This window comes from Chelonia mydas, chromosome 2 (assembly GCF_015237465.2).
Source record: "Chelonia mydas isolate rCheMyd1 chromosome 2, rCheMyd1.pri.v2, whole genome shotgun sequence".
NCBI classification, from domain to species: domain Eukaryota; kingdom Metazoa; phylum Chordata; order Testudines; family Cheloniidae; genus Chelonia; species Chelonia mydas.
The window spans coordinates 246810378-246823644 of record NC_057850.1 but is presented as its reverse complement, the minus strand read 5'-3'; the positions used below and the strand labels follow the sequence as shown (position 1 = coordinate 246823644).

At 44.1% G+C, this 13267-nt stretch overlaps 1 protein-coding gene across 6 annotated transcripts in view; it reads right to left on the bottom strand.

The window, feature by feature from the left end:
- The window catches only part of PRKAG2 (protein kinase AMP-activated non-catalytic subunit gamma 2), a 384594-nt gene that overhangs the window by 192305 nt on the left and 179022 nt on the right, over nucleotides 1–13267 (bottom strand). The window lies entirely within an intron of this gene.

The window sequence follows — 13267 nt, the reverse complement described above, 5'->3', positions numbered from 1 at the left end:
GAGAACCTGGCTGAAACAGAGAAATGCTGGGCATCAATCCAGAAAGCAAGGTAACAAGAACAAATCTGTCAGCACTAGAGCTGGCACCTGCTTTGACCCCAGAGAGCAGAGGAAGGTTTTTATTACAGCCCAACAGAAGAACCAGACTCTGGAGGGACAGTGCAGATTAATCTTACCAGACTTAGGCCTTGCCACCCACATAAGGTGGGGAAATTTGACAGCCATTAACAAACTCTTTAGGGAGAATGTGGCAGATGTATTCTGTGCTACACACTGTATCACTGCAGGTCCATGGATCCTATTTGTGCACCAGCCACCCAATCTGATGCTCTAAGCAAAGGCTGAAGTTGTGGATAAAAGCAGCGATCAGAACACTGAAATTGGTCTCAAAAGTTTTGCTGGCAGCAGCTCCCATGCTTGTGGGAATTCTTCCCTTTTGCTTTATGTATCAATATCAGCTCCACTAACATAAACTAACAACTCTAGAAAATACAGCTATAAAAGCATAAGGGCTTTTAACATTGGCATATGATAGGCAAGATTCATTTGCTCTAACTTTAATTTTCTTCCCATTAGTGGCTGTGTATGTTAAAGCAGCTCTTCCAAGTGTACACTTTGATGTAGCTGCCCCTCCTCAAATGGTGGATATACTGAGCCAAATTCATCCCGACTGTAAATCCACTGGACTTTGTACCACAGGACCATTTCAGTGGGTAACGGTTTTAGTTTGTATAAGGATTGTACGTCTTTGTACAATTTCAATTGTGCCTGCAAACTGCAGGTGCAAGAAAGATCATTTAAAAAAAAAAAAAAAAGCTGGCTCTTTAGTATCAAAACAAAGTTGTATTGACTGATATCCTGACTATACGATGCCAATTTCGGCAGCAACCGAAAGCTAAATTAACCCTTTCATGAGTTATATGCAGTGTTGTTGTAGCCATGTTGGTCCCAGAATATCAGCGACTTTCGCTGCGTGAGGTAATATCTTTTATTGGATCAACTTCTCTTAGAGAGAGAGAGACAAGCTTTTGTGCTAACACAGAGCTCTTCTTCAGGTCTTTCATGAGTGTCACATACTCTCACAGATCTAAAGTCCAGAAGGGACCATTGTGATCATCTAGTCTGACTTCATGAATAGCACACGCAATGGAACTTCCCCAAAATAATTCCTAGAGCAGAGCTTTTAGAAAAAAAAAAACACCCAATCTTGATTTTAAAATTGTGAGTGATGAAGAATCCACCACAACCGTTGGCAAATTGTTCCAGTGGTTAATTAGTCTGTTAAAAATTTACGCCTTATTTCTGGTCTGAATTTGTCTAGCTTCAACTTCGACCCATTGGATCATGTTAAATCTTTCTCTGCTAGACTGACAGGCCCATTATTAAATATTTGTTCCCATGTGGGTATTTATAGACTGAAATCAAGTCACCTCTTAACCTTCTCTTTGTTAAGCTAAACAGATTGAGCTCGAGTCTATCACTATACATTATGTTTTCTAATCTTCTAATCACCCTTGTGGCTCTTCTCTGATTGCTCTCCAGTTTATCTACATCCTTCTTGAATTGTTGACACCAGAAGTGGACACAATATTCTAGCTGAGGTCGCACCAGTGCCAAATACAGAGGTAAAATATTCTCTCTACTCCTACTTAAGATTCCCCTTTTATGCCTCCAAAGATTTCATTAGCTCTTTTGGCCAGTGTAGCACTGGGTGCTCATGTTCTCTTGATTATCCACCATGAGCCCCAAATATTTTTAGAGACACTGTTTCCCACGGATAGAGCCCCCGCATCCTGTATGTATGGCCTACATTCTTTGTTCCTAAATGTAGACATTTAGCCATATGAAAACCAAATACTGTTTGCTTGCACCCAGCTTACCAAGTGATCCAGATCCTCTGTCAGTGACCTGTCTTCATTATTTACTACTCCCTAAATGTTGGTGTTATCTGAAAATTTTATCTGTGATGATTTTGTGTTTTTGTTTTTTTTTCCTTTAATGACCTGGAAGATGTTAAATAGCACACGGCCAAGAACTAATCCCTGTAGGACCCCACTAGAAACACGCCAGTTTGATGATGTTTCCCCATTTACAATTACATTTTAACACCTATCACAGTTAGCCAGCTTTTAATCATTTAATGTGTGCCATATTAACTTTATTTCTCTTTAGCTTTTTAATCAAAATGTCACGCACTATCAAGTTAAATGCCCTACAGAAGCCTAAGTATATTACATCAACACTATTACCTTTATCAACCAAACTTGTAATCTCATCCAAAAAAAAAAATAATCAAAGTCAGTTTGACAGGATATATTTTCCATAAACCCATGTTGATTGGCATTAATTATATTACCCTCCTTTAATTCTTTATTACTCGAGTCCTGTATCAGCTGCACCATTAACTTGCCCAGGACTGATGTCAAACTGACAGGCCTATACTTTCCCAGGTTATCCCACTAACCCTTTTTCAATATTGGCACAACACTTGCTTTTTACCAGTCTTCTGGACCTTTCCCAGTGTTCCAAGACTTTGAAAATCAACATTAAGGGTCCCACGACTGTCCACTGTACAGTCCGTGATCTCTTCTCTTCCAGTCATTTCATTCATCCATCAAAGATGCTGTCAGATTGTGCTGCAAACTCTTAACTTTGGAATAAGGTTTGTACTTTGTGTTACTCTGTCCTCACAGCAAATAATCACGGAACTGCATCCTGAATATTCTCAAGCACCAGATTTATTATACTGCATTCAGTCTGAAGCACCTACCTAGGACTGAAGGGAAAAAAACCCACCAGTATCATTTGGACTTTCCCAGTAGGAGACTGGATGTAGTCTTGGAAGGTACTGAGCACCCTCTACTTCCATTCACTTCAATGGGAGCAGATGAGACTCGGCACCTTTGACTTTGCATCTTTCAAGATGAGACCCGTAACACGCCCCCATGGATACAAGTGCCTGTTCCATCCGTGAGTAGGGATTTTGATAACTTACTTTACGTTACACAAAAGCATATTGAGGGTACCAGGGCCATGGATAATGCTGCAGACTTGACTATTCGAATAAGAAGATCTTTATATCTCTCAACAAATCTATTCAGCACCCCACAGATTAATCAGTGTCCCCCACATGCTCAGCAAATTTTTTACTCCAGTAAAAGGTGGTTTATGCTCTGTACTAGGTTTTCAGACACAATGACGTTGCTGGGGTTTCCTACTTAAACAGGCACCTCTCAGCTATTCATTTTACAGTGTAGCTTATTTATAACATTTCAAACGCTAAACTGCTTTTCACTCCATCCTGATGTCAATCACTTGACTCTACATCTTTCACATACCATGGGCCCCTTTGATTTTCGTTGATTTCTTTCCCTGGGATCAAGGTGATCTATTTTTAGTATACAGACTGGTGTAAGTGAGGAGTTGCTATAGTGACAATTAGCTGATACAAACCAAGTCCCACTGCAATTCTTGAAGCTAGTAATCTATGTGAGACCGTGGCTCAGAAACACCCAAACTTTGCTCAGATAAGGCTGCATTAGCCATCTTCCAAGACCCTCAGGGGGACACAATTCGCATGAAATGGGACAGAATGCAACTTTTAATATGGGGTGCCTTTTGAAGGCTGTACAAGTCCCAGCAAGCAATGCTCCCTCTTGACCTACGAGAGGCTGCTATCTCAATAAATACAAATTATTCAGTGTTGCCTGTTCTTCATGTTGAACATGTAGGGCCAGATCTGGGCTCCCATGATGGCTGCTTTGCATTAGTCCACTGATGCAAAGCAGCTGCAAAACCAGCTTCACCGGCTGCCCGAGGATTCACCAAGTGCTAGAGAATCCCTGGGTGGCACAAGACCGGCACAGCCAGACATGCGCCACCCAAAGGGGAAAAGTGGCACAGCCAGGACACTCTCTTACTCCAGTACTTCCTGGCTACTGGAACCACTCTTTGAGGTCCACTGCATCCAGTCACAACCGTGTCTCTTGGGCAAACAGAGCATCCTACAACATCATCCCAACTTCTCTATCACCCAACTCAACTCAGCCTTTCCATCTGCTCCCAGTGTCCATTCTTAAGCTTGGCACCATCTTTGACTCTGAACTCTACTTCTCCTGCTGCTATTGGAGCAAGAACCTTCCTGTCTCAGGCTTCTAGCATCTGGAACAAGCTTCCTTTGTCTCTGCATCTATCTGCCTTCCCCTCTCGTTTCAAGTCTGAAAATGTACTCTCTCTTCTGTCTCTACTTTTTAAAATTTTCCTCTCATTCTACTGTCATGTGTTATTTATTTGTAACCGCATTACATGCAGTAATACTGTATAGAGTTTTGGTAAATAGTTTGTGTGGAAGACAACTCCATATCAAAATCTGTAATGAAATTAAATTGTGCTGTATATCAAAGACCTACGTCTTGATGTAACTCTTCTGTACACTAATTCTTGGTTTATATGCCATTAGTCTCCCCTTAGGTTTTACTGTTTCTGCAAAAGGATTTGGCATCTACATTCCATGGACAGCACTGCACATATTACAGTGTCAGCTCTTGAATTCCTTCCCAGCCTGTGAATGAGAGAATGCACAGTAGAGGCCAAGTCTTGCTCTCTGATATTTGGGTGATCTGGAGTGGAGGGCACTGTAAACTTCTTCCCTACTAGTGCACTTTCATAGCAGAAGGGCAGAACACCAATTATTACTGCACTGTCCAACACTTCAGGGCTCCAAGGGGATATGGCCAAGCCCCCAAGGACTCTGGTACCCATGCTGTGGTGTGCCGCACTTTACTACGCATTCCTCCCACTTTCCCCGTTACTCTTGGCCATGATGCTGTGTGCTGGGAGAACAGCTTGGAGAAGTCACACACCATTCCGCTTCTCTTCAGATGTGTCTCCAGCATAAAAAGGCAGGAGTTTGCTCCCAGAGTTCTGTATGTATTATTTTATTCTGTTGTGCTACCCATACTGAAAACAGTGGGGATAGTGGGGTGTGTTAGGAAAAGATGAATGGTTCAGTTGTTGTCATTTTGAATGTCCCTACAGGTTCCTCATCATCACCCTGAAAAGATGCCAGGGGATGGTGTTGTTTTCTGACTCTATGAAAAATCTTTGAAAAAATGATGGAGGGTACTGCTGTCCTTCTTCAGGCTAACATCCCAATTGCTTCATCAAAGTAAGCAATGTAGGAAAAGGAACCATCTGATTGCAAGAATCTGTTTGAAGCCATATAATAGATTTACAAAGTAGTATGATGCACTGCCTGGCTATGTCTTTAAAGCCAACTAAGGTTCTGTGACCTTTGCCTGCAGTGAGAATTCTACCATACAAACCAAAAGTGCTAAAGGCACAGCAATATCTCATAGACCAGTACCGTACCTCTACAGACTGAAAAGGCTCTAGGTGTCAGCACAACTCTTTGGTAAGAATAAAATATCCAAGACAATTAGGAGCAGTTAAATCTGGCTGCCAGAATTTCTTATGCTTACAAATCCTTGACCTTTTTTCAAATCTGAATAGGAATAAGGTGAAAGCAAACTTATGAAAAGTAGCTGAATTCAAAAATTCCTGGGGTTAGTGATTCAATAAAATTGTGAAATTTTTTAATGTACTTTTAGTTTCTTGCAAAAGCATTGTGATACGGATGCATGAAATAGGTTCTATAAACAAACAATGGTTTGGTGTAGCAAAGCAAAGCTTTGTCAAAGCAAATACAAGGTTGATTTAGAAATTATAACTCCTAAAACAGCTATTCATCAAGAAGTCAGAGGCACTGAAAATTACAAATGGGCGGAAAAAAAGAGACCAACATTAAACTAGAGAATGGGGTGAGCCCATAAACTCAGACATTCATTAAAATCTATAATGCCACTGGCTCTTGGAACATCAATTTTGATTCTATGGCATTCTGTGTGATGAAATCCCAGGCTTCATTCTTCAAACTGTGATTTCATGTTCAAGCCATCTCTGCTTCACCCTTTTGTTCCTTTCAATATATTCATTAAAAAGGCAGTCAGATATTTGGTCTGTACACCAGAAAGTAAGGGGTGAGGAGAAGGTTAGGGGAAGGAGGAAACAGTCAGACATAGAAACTGATAGTGATGGCTCCTCGGTTCTATGCATAGCTCTGCCTCTGACTTGGGAAAAATCACTAAATCCCACCTTACAAGATAGTCATGAAAAGTATCACTGCAGGCACAAAATTTAACAGCCTCTCTTTTATCATTACCATAATGATGATGGGGAAAAAAAATCAGCCTAATGACATTTTACTAGTCCCTAAAAAATATAATTACTGGCCCTGGGTAAGCAAGCAAGCAGAACTTGGCAAGGCTTACTTAGCTTTACGGAATCTCAGAATCTCCATCTGTAAAATAGGAATAATACGTCTTTCTATAATTAACTTTTGTTATATGTCTGTACAGTGTCTAGCATGATGGGGTCCTAATCCTTGTCTGGGGACTCTAGGTGCTATTGCAATACAAATAAAATTTCCCTACCTCATAGGGGATATTGTGAAGCTTCATTCATTTACACTTCAAAAGGACCAAGTATCATTATACAGAATACACAGATTTTATCTCCTTTCAGGAAAATGTTGTTTATGCATCAATCTCCCTCGGGCATCTTCCCAATAAATACCTCTCCTCCTTCTGTGTTGTTGCTCCATGCTCCTCATCCATCTCACCTTAAATCTCACTCATTCTCTCTTGTCTAGACTCCTTTACCTGATCTCCTCCTGTTTCACAATCTCTCTGGGTTTGAATACCCAAGGATCTGGTTTTGTTTCCTTCTCTTTCAGAAATAACATTCAGCCTCCACTGCCAAAAGTAAGTCAAATATACATATGTTGGGGGTTTTTAAAATGATTATAGAATCATAGAAACTAGAGCTAGAAGGGACCTCATGTCCAGCCTGTGGTGCTGTGGCAGGACCACGTAAACCTAGACCAGGTGACCAGGTGTTTATCTAACCTGCTCTAAAAAGCCTCTCATGACAGGGATTCCACAACCTCCCTTGAAAGCTCATTCCAGAGCTTAACTACCCACATAGTTAGACAGCTTTTCCTAATATACAACTTAAATGTACCTTGCTGCAAATTAAAGCCCATTGCTTCTTGTCCTACCTTCAGTGGACATGAAGAACAATTGATCACAGACCATTTTGTAACAGATCTAAACATGGGCAGCTGGGCGGCAGCCCTCCTGGCCTGCCCCAGGGCTCCGAGCGGCCAGGCAGAGCAGCCAGCCCCGATGCACTGGGAGGCAGCACTCCTGGCCGCGGTGCTCCAGGCAGCGCAGCCAGTCCTGGTGCACCAGGCAGGGTGGCCCCAGCACCAGCTGCCCTGACTCCCTGCGGGAGGCAGGCCAGCCAGCCTGGGCCAGCCAAGGCAGAATGCTCTGGGAACCGCAAGAGGAGGCCTGGCCTGGGGGCTGTTTGGGAAGACACAACCTACCCATGCTTACAATACCCGCCGCCCATGGCCCTAAACATATTTAAAGATTGTTATGTCTCCTCTCAATGTTCTTTTCTCAAGACTAAACATGGCCAGTTTTTTTAACCTTTTCTCACAGGTCAGGTTTTTTAAACCTTTTATCCTTTTTGTGGCTGTCCTCTGGACTCTCTCCAATCTGTCCACGTCTGGAATTTGTCAAATTTGTCTGGAATCATGGGCAAGGACGTGGGCATGTCCACCAAGAAGTCTAACAGCATGGAGAACCAGTGTTGGCGGGGCCACACTGGTGCTATGACAATCAGCAATGCTTTGTCCTGCCAGATCTTGAGAAGGACTTTGTGGATGACAGGGAAGGGTGGGAAGGCGTACAGCAGTCTTCCTGTGCACGACAGGAGAAAGGTATCTGCGATCGAGCTGTAGTTCAGGAAGGAGCAAAACTGCTGGCAGTTCCTGTTGTTCCATGTCGCAAACAGATCTACCTGGGGAGAGCCCCGCCTTTGGAAGATACTGCTGATGATGTCCGGGCAGAGAGACCATTCGTGGCCATGAAAGGACCTGCTGAGGCGATCAGCTAGTTCGTTTTGCAAGCCCTTTAACTGTATCGAGTGGGCGATGCAAAAGTCCCACAGTTTGAGGGCTTCCTGGCACAGGGGAGAGGAGCGAGCACCACCCTGTTTGTTTATATAGAACATAGCTGTGGTGTTGTCTGTCAACACTGATACACATTGCCCTGAAGATGGGCCTGAAATCTCTGGCAAGCAAGATGCACCGCTCGTAGCTCCCTGACGTTGATGTGCAGTGATAGTTCCGTCTGGGACCCTAGGCCTTGAGTCCTGATGTCGCCCAGGTGCACTCCCCACCCCAGCGCCGACACATCCGTGACTAGTGAGTGACGGCTGAGGCTTGGAGAAAGGTACTCCCATATAGACTACCTGTGGCTCTAGCCACCACTGAAGGGACTCAAGAACCCAAGGGGGAGTGTGACCAGCCTGTCAAGAGGGTCCCAGTTCGGTCTGTACACCTGAGCCAGCCTTGCCAGGAGAGGGCAGAGCCGCGGCCTTGCGTGCTGCACTACGTATGTGCAAGCTGCCATATGTCCCAGCAATTTTAGGCAAGTTCTGGCTGTCGTGGTGGGGAATCAATGGAGACCTTTGATGATGGCACTTAGGGTCAGAAAATGAGACTCAGGAAGGGATGCCCTGGCGTGGGTGGAGTTCAAGTGGGCCCTGATGAATTCTACTCTCTGAGAGGGAGTCAGGGTCGATTTCGCCACACTGAGGATGAGACCAAGTCTGAGGAACGTTGCACATACCAGGTTCATGTGTTCCTCCACCTGGGCTCGAGATGAGCCCTTGATGAGCCAGTCGTCTAGGTATGGGAAGACTTGCACCTGGTGCCTGCGGAGAAAGGCTTCAACAACCGCCATGCACTTGGTTAACACCTGAGGGGCCTCCAATAGTCTGGATGGAAGGACCATGAACTGACAAATAACTCTGCCAGCTCTGAATGGCTTCCTGCAGGTCCTTGTTTCCCTTTGGTCCCATACAGAGCAGCCCTGAAGCTGTGGAGATTCCAGCAGAGCACTCTCTGGGCGAGAGATCAGGACAGGCCCTTAAATGCTTCTACAACTTATTTTACCTTTGTTGGTGGATTGCCTGTGCAAGTGGTTTTGTCTTCCTCATCTGCTTCCAATCTCCATGGAAGTGAAGCATCACACCTTGCACAGAGCTGCCGGCTACTACTGCATGTTGGAATATACAGTCCCTTTAAATTCCTCCTCTGCTTAGCCACGAAGGAACTGTCTCCCTCCCCTTTTACAGTCAGGGACTGTGAAAGGTGACCCTCACCAGCAGAGCCGCCTAGTGGTCAGGAAGGGGTGTAGCAGGTCGTCCTATCCTGATATTATCTCCCCTTTCCTCAATGTTGAAAAACTGAAATTCCCCTGTCGCCTTCTTTCCAGATGTGGAGAACCTGACTTATCTGTGATAAGTTTCAGCCTACGCCTCTTGAAAGTTACAAAGGCAAACCTGTAGGGCAACAGCCCAGATATGGAGGTGAGGAACAGCCTAGCAAGGAGCAGCCTAGCAAGCAGAAGTTTAGATTTAGCTGGTGGATTTCAAAATGAATAGTTGTGACCAATTGCCTTGGAATGAGACAGCGCTCCCTATCCGTGCAGGTGTGTCTACAATGGCACTAAGAGCAGAGATGCTTCTGTGTTGGGCACTTACGGAGTTTGACAGGGCAGGAAAACTCCTATTCAACACCTATACAATCTTTTGCATGTGTTGTTCAACCCTTCACTGAACAGATGGTGTCCTTTAAAGGGCAGGGATATTAGCCTCATCTTGGCTGAAAACTGTCCCCTTGAGAAAAGTAACAGAGCTGATCTATTTTCAACACTGCAGGCTGTACCAAGAGCTGACAATGATGTAACTAGAAAAGGAGTACTTGTGGCACCTCAGAGACTAACAAATTTATTTGAGCATAAGCTTTCATGAGCTACAGCTCACTTCATCGGATGAGCTTATGCTCAAAAAAATTTGTTAGTCTCTAAGGTGCCACAAATACTCCTTTTCTTTTTGCGAATACAGACTAACACGGCTGCTACTCTGAAACCTGAATGATGTAACTGACAGATAGGTTGGGGGGAGGGAGTCACCGATTTCCTTAAGTGAGTGAGCCAGAAGCAGGGTGAATTTCTTACAGCTACATGCCTCACAGCTGCCAAAATCATCTCCCTTTCCCCATACTCAGAGCATATCTTCCCTGCTTCCTGAATCTCTGCACTGCCTTCCCTTCCTCTTATGCATAAAATTGCAGTGTCTCCTCCTCACTCACACCTCATTCACTCCCAGTGCTCTGTCTAAGCCTCTATTCTGACTGCTCCCTTTATCTTCATCTTCTTTATCTGTGTGTGTTATATTGTGGCCCATGTTATAACCCCCCTGTACTGTTCAGTTGGCACAAAGGGATTTTAAAGCTGCTCTAAATGTGCAACCAGGGATCCCCCAATTCCCTCTCTGCTCCCCTTCACTAGACCAAGGCTCTCTCCCACAGTACGCCCCTCTCTCAGCCTGGGAGAAGATGCTTAGGCCTGTTCTGGGGTTTAGCTTGAATGATGCACATAAGAAAAGGCACAATAATCTTAGCTGCAGGAGCCCCAAAGGTGGCTTCTGTAACAAGGCAAGAAGCCACCAGTATGCCCCAGCTTATGATGGGCAGAGGCCTCTCTTCTTTCTTCAAAAGATTTTATGACTAGAGGTCAAGGAAAATCAGAAACTCTGAGTTCAGTTAGTTCAGAACAAGAGGAGTGGTGGCAGAATACAGCACACTGACAACTGGCATGGAAAACGATACGTTTGTAACCTCGTGGCCTTTTCCATCTCTACTCAGAAAAAGAGGGGGAAAAGAAGCTGAGCCTTGTGAGTCTGAACAATCACAGCATAAGACAAAATGAGTAGTTTGAGGTGGCGAGCAGGGCGTGCCCTGCATGAACCCCATTAACACCAACAGTATTTGCATAGCTATACCTGCACCACACTGCTCTAAAAGCCTAAGGATATATTTCTAAAATTAATTCCTGCTCCCTGACAGCAGAAGAAGCTCAAGAGAATGCACCAGTCTGCATTACTGCACCTGATGGGCCACCACGGGTGTTTGTTACAAATGCTCTTACAAAAAACAAACACTGGGTCTGGTCCTAAAAGCTCTTCAACGCCCTCAATTGCCATGAGAGCTGAAGGTGCTCAGTGCCTCTCAGGATGAGTTTAGTACAGGCCAGTGCTTTACAAAAACAAAGTCCTTTTGGTAAAGATTAATTCAGAAAATAATGCAAGCTTTTTAATAAATTAAGCCATCCTGAAGAAAAAGACATTCACACAGGTTAACCTGTTTCCAGAAAAGAATCCAGATTCCTCCAGGATCACAACAGCAGCAGCTACTCTGAGGAAGCCAGTATAACATACACATCTGACCCTTTTTTTCCTACCCTTGTGATCTGAGGTCAGGTTTTGGAAAGACACCTGCAGCTCATTCATGATACAAAAGTGACAGAGAACAAATGTGAGCCATGTTTTAAATATTGCTGATGGAAATTCTGCATAGTAAACAAGCATCTAATTCTGTCTCTACACCACCAGGATGGGCTACACAGCAAAATTAATGAGAGCAATTATGGTCAGAAACTAGAAAGGCCAGCTATTGTTTTATAGCCTGCACAACTCACAGCACTGAGGAACATTAGGCTCTTTCATACCCACGGAAACCTTTCAGTTCACTTTAGTTAGATGGGACAGGGTAGGAATAAGGAGGTAAATGTTTATGTACTTTTCCCTTTTGGCTGTTTCATAAGAACCACCATACTGGGTCAGACCAACGGTCCATTTAGCCTAGTATCCTGTCTTCCAACAGTGGCCAATGCCGGGGGCTTGAGGGGGAATGTACAGAACAGGCAATCACTGAGTGATCCATCCCCTGTCTTCTGGTCCCAGCTTTTAGCAACAAGAGGCTAGGGACCCCCAGAGCATGGGGTTGCATCCCCGACCATCTTGGCTAACAGTCATTGATGGACCTATCCTCCATTCACTTACTGATTCTTTTTTGAACCTCTGTTTCTGCAACGCTTGTGGTTTAGAATGTTTTTATAGCAATTGTTGTTGTTGCAGGTTGAATTATTTCCTGCACAGGGGAGGATTAACATTGGGTGCTTGCACCTGGGGCCTACATTCAGAGGGAATGTAGATGCTACAGTGGGTTTGGGTATAGCAAGTGGTGCTGCTGGCCAGCCAACTGCTTCAGAAACAAGACTTCAGGTGCCCCCCAGAACCTTTCATGGACCCTGAACACCCTATGTCACAATGTCAACCAAGGGAAGATGGGGAGGCAGTGGCTGAAATTGTCACAGATCAGACTCAGCCACACTGCTGCCTGTCAGGGAGCCCAGGGGGTTCCTTTGGCAGCTTGGGAATGGTCCAACATTTTTGTTGATCTGGGCCCTCTGTGGGCCTAACTCTTGCATAAGGGGCAACGTTAGCTTTCCCTTTACTAGATCTCACATTTTACCCCACTATGAAATTCTCAAGGCTTCAGTCTCCTTTCATTTACGTGGGCCTTACATTAGTGCAACTCCACTGACTCCAGCAGCATCGTGCTTGATTTACACTGATACTTCACAACATTCAACACTGCAACAGAAAAAACAAGGAACACCAATGGCAAGAGAAAGACTTTAAAAACAGAGCAAATTAATTGAAAACAAACTTAAAAAACACCTTGAAGTAGTAACATTTCTGTTTATTGACAAGAGTAAATGATGCTGAAAAACAGTTACTAAAACTGGATGCACCTCCATATACAACCCACAAGGCCCATTTCTTCTCTCACACTAGTTTTATACCACTGTCACTCCAATTCAGTTTCTCCTGAATTATACCAGAATGAGAGAAGAATCAAGCCAGGGTTATTAACCAGTCAGACATACTGAACTCTGTACTTATCTTATTGATTCAGTGTGACGGTAACACTGTTTTTAAGTGCCATAGTGCCAGGTCAGTATCTCTCTTTTTTCTCAGCAGAATTGTGCTTTACTGGAAAGTACACAGTGCACAACAATACCACCACAAGGTAATGCAGGAAATTCATTCCCATTACTCAATTATAGCTTTCTGCTGTTTATCAGGCAGAAATCAGCAGAGATGCTATTCTGTTCTCAGGAAACACATGCGATGCTTCGTCCAACGTCAGAATACCCCACACTTCCTGGCCAACTCAGCCTTACCTGAAATTTGCTTCCCAGTGCAATACCCAAACAGAACTCAGCAT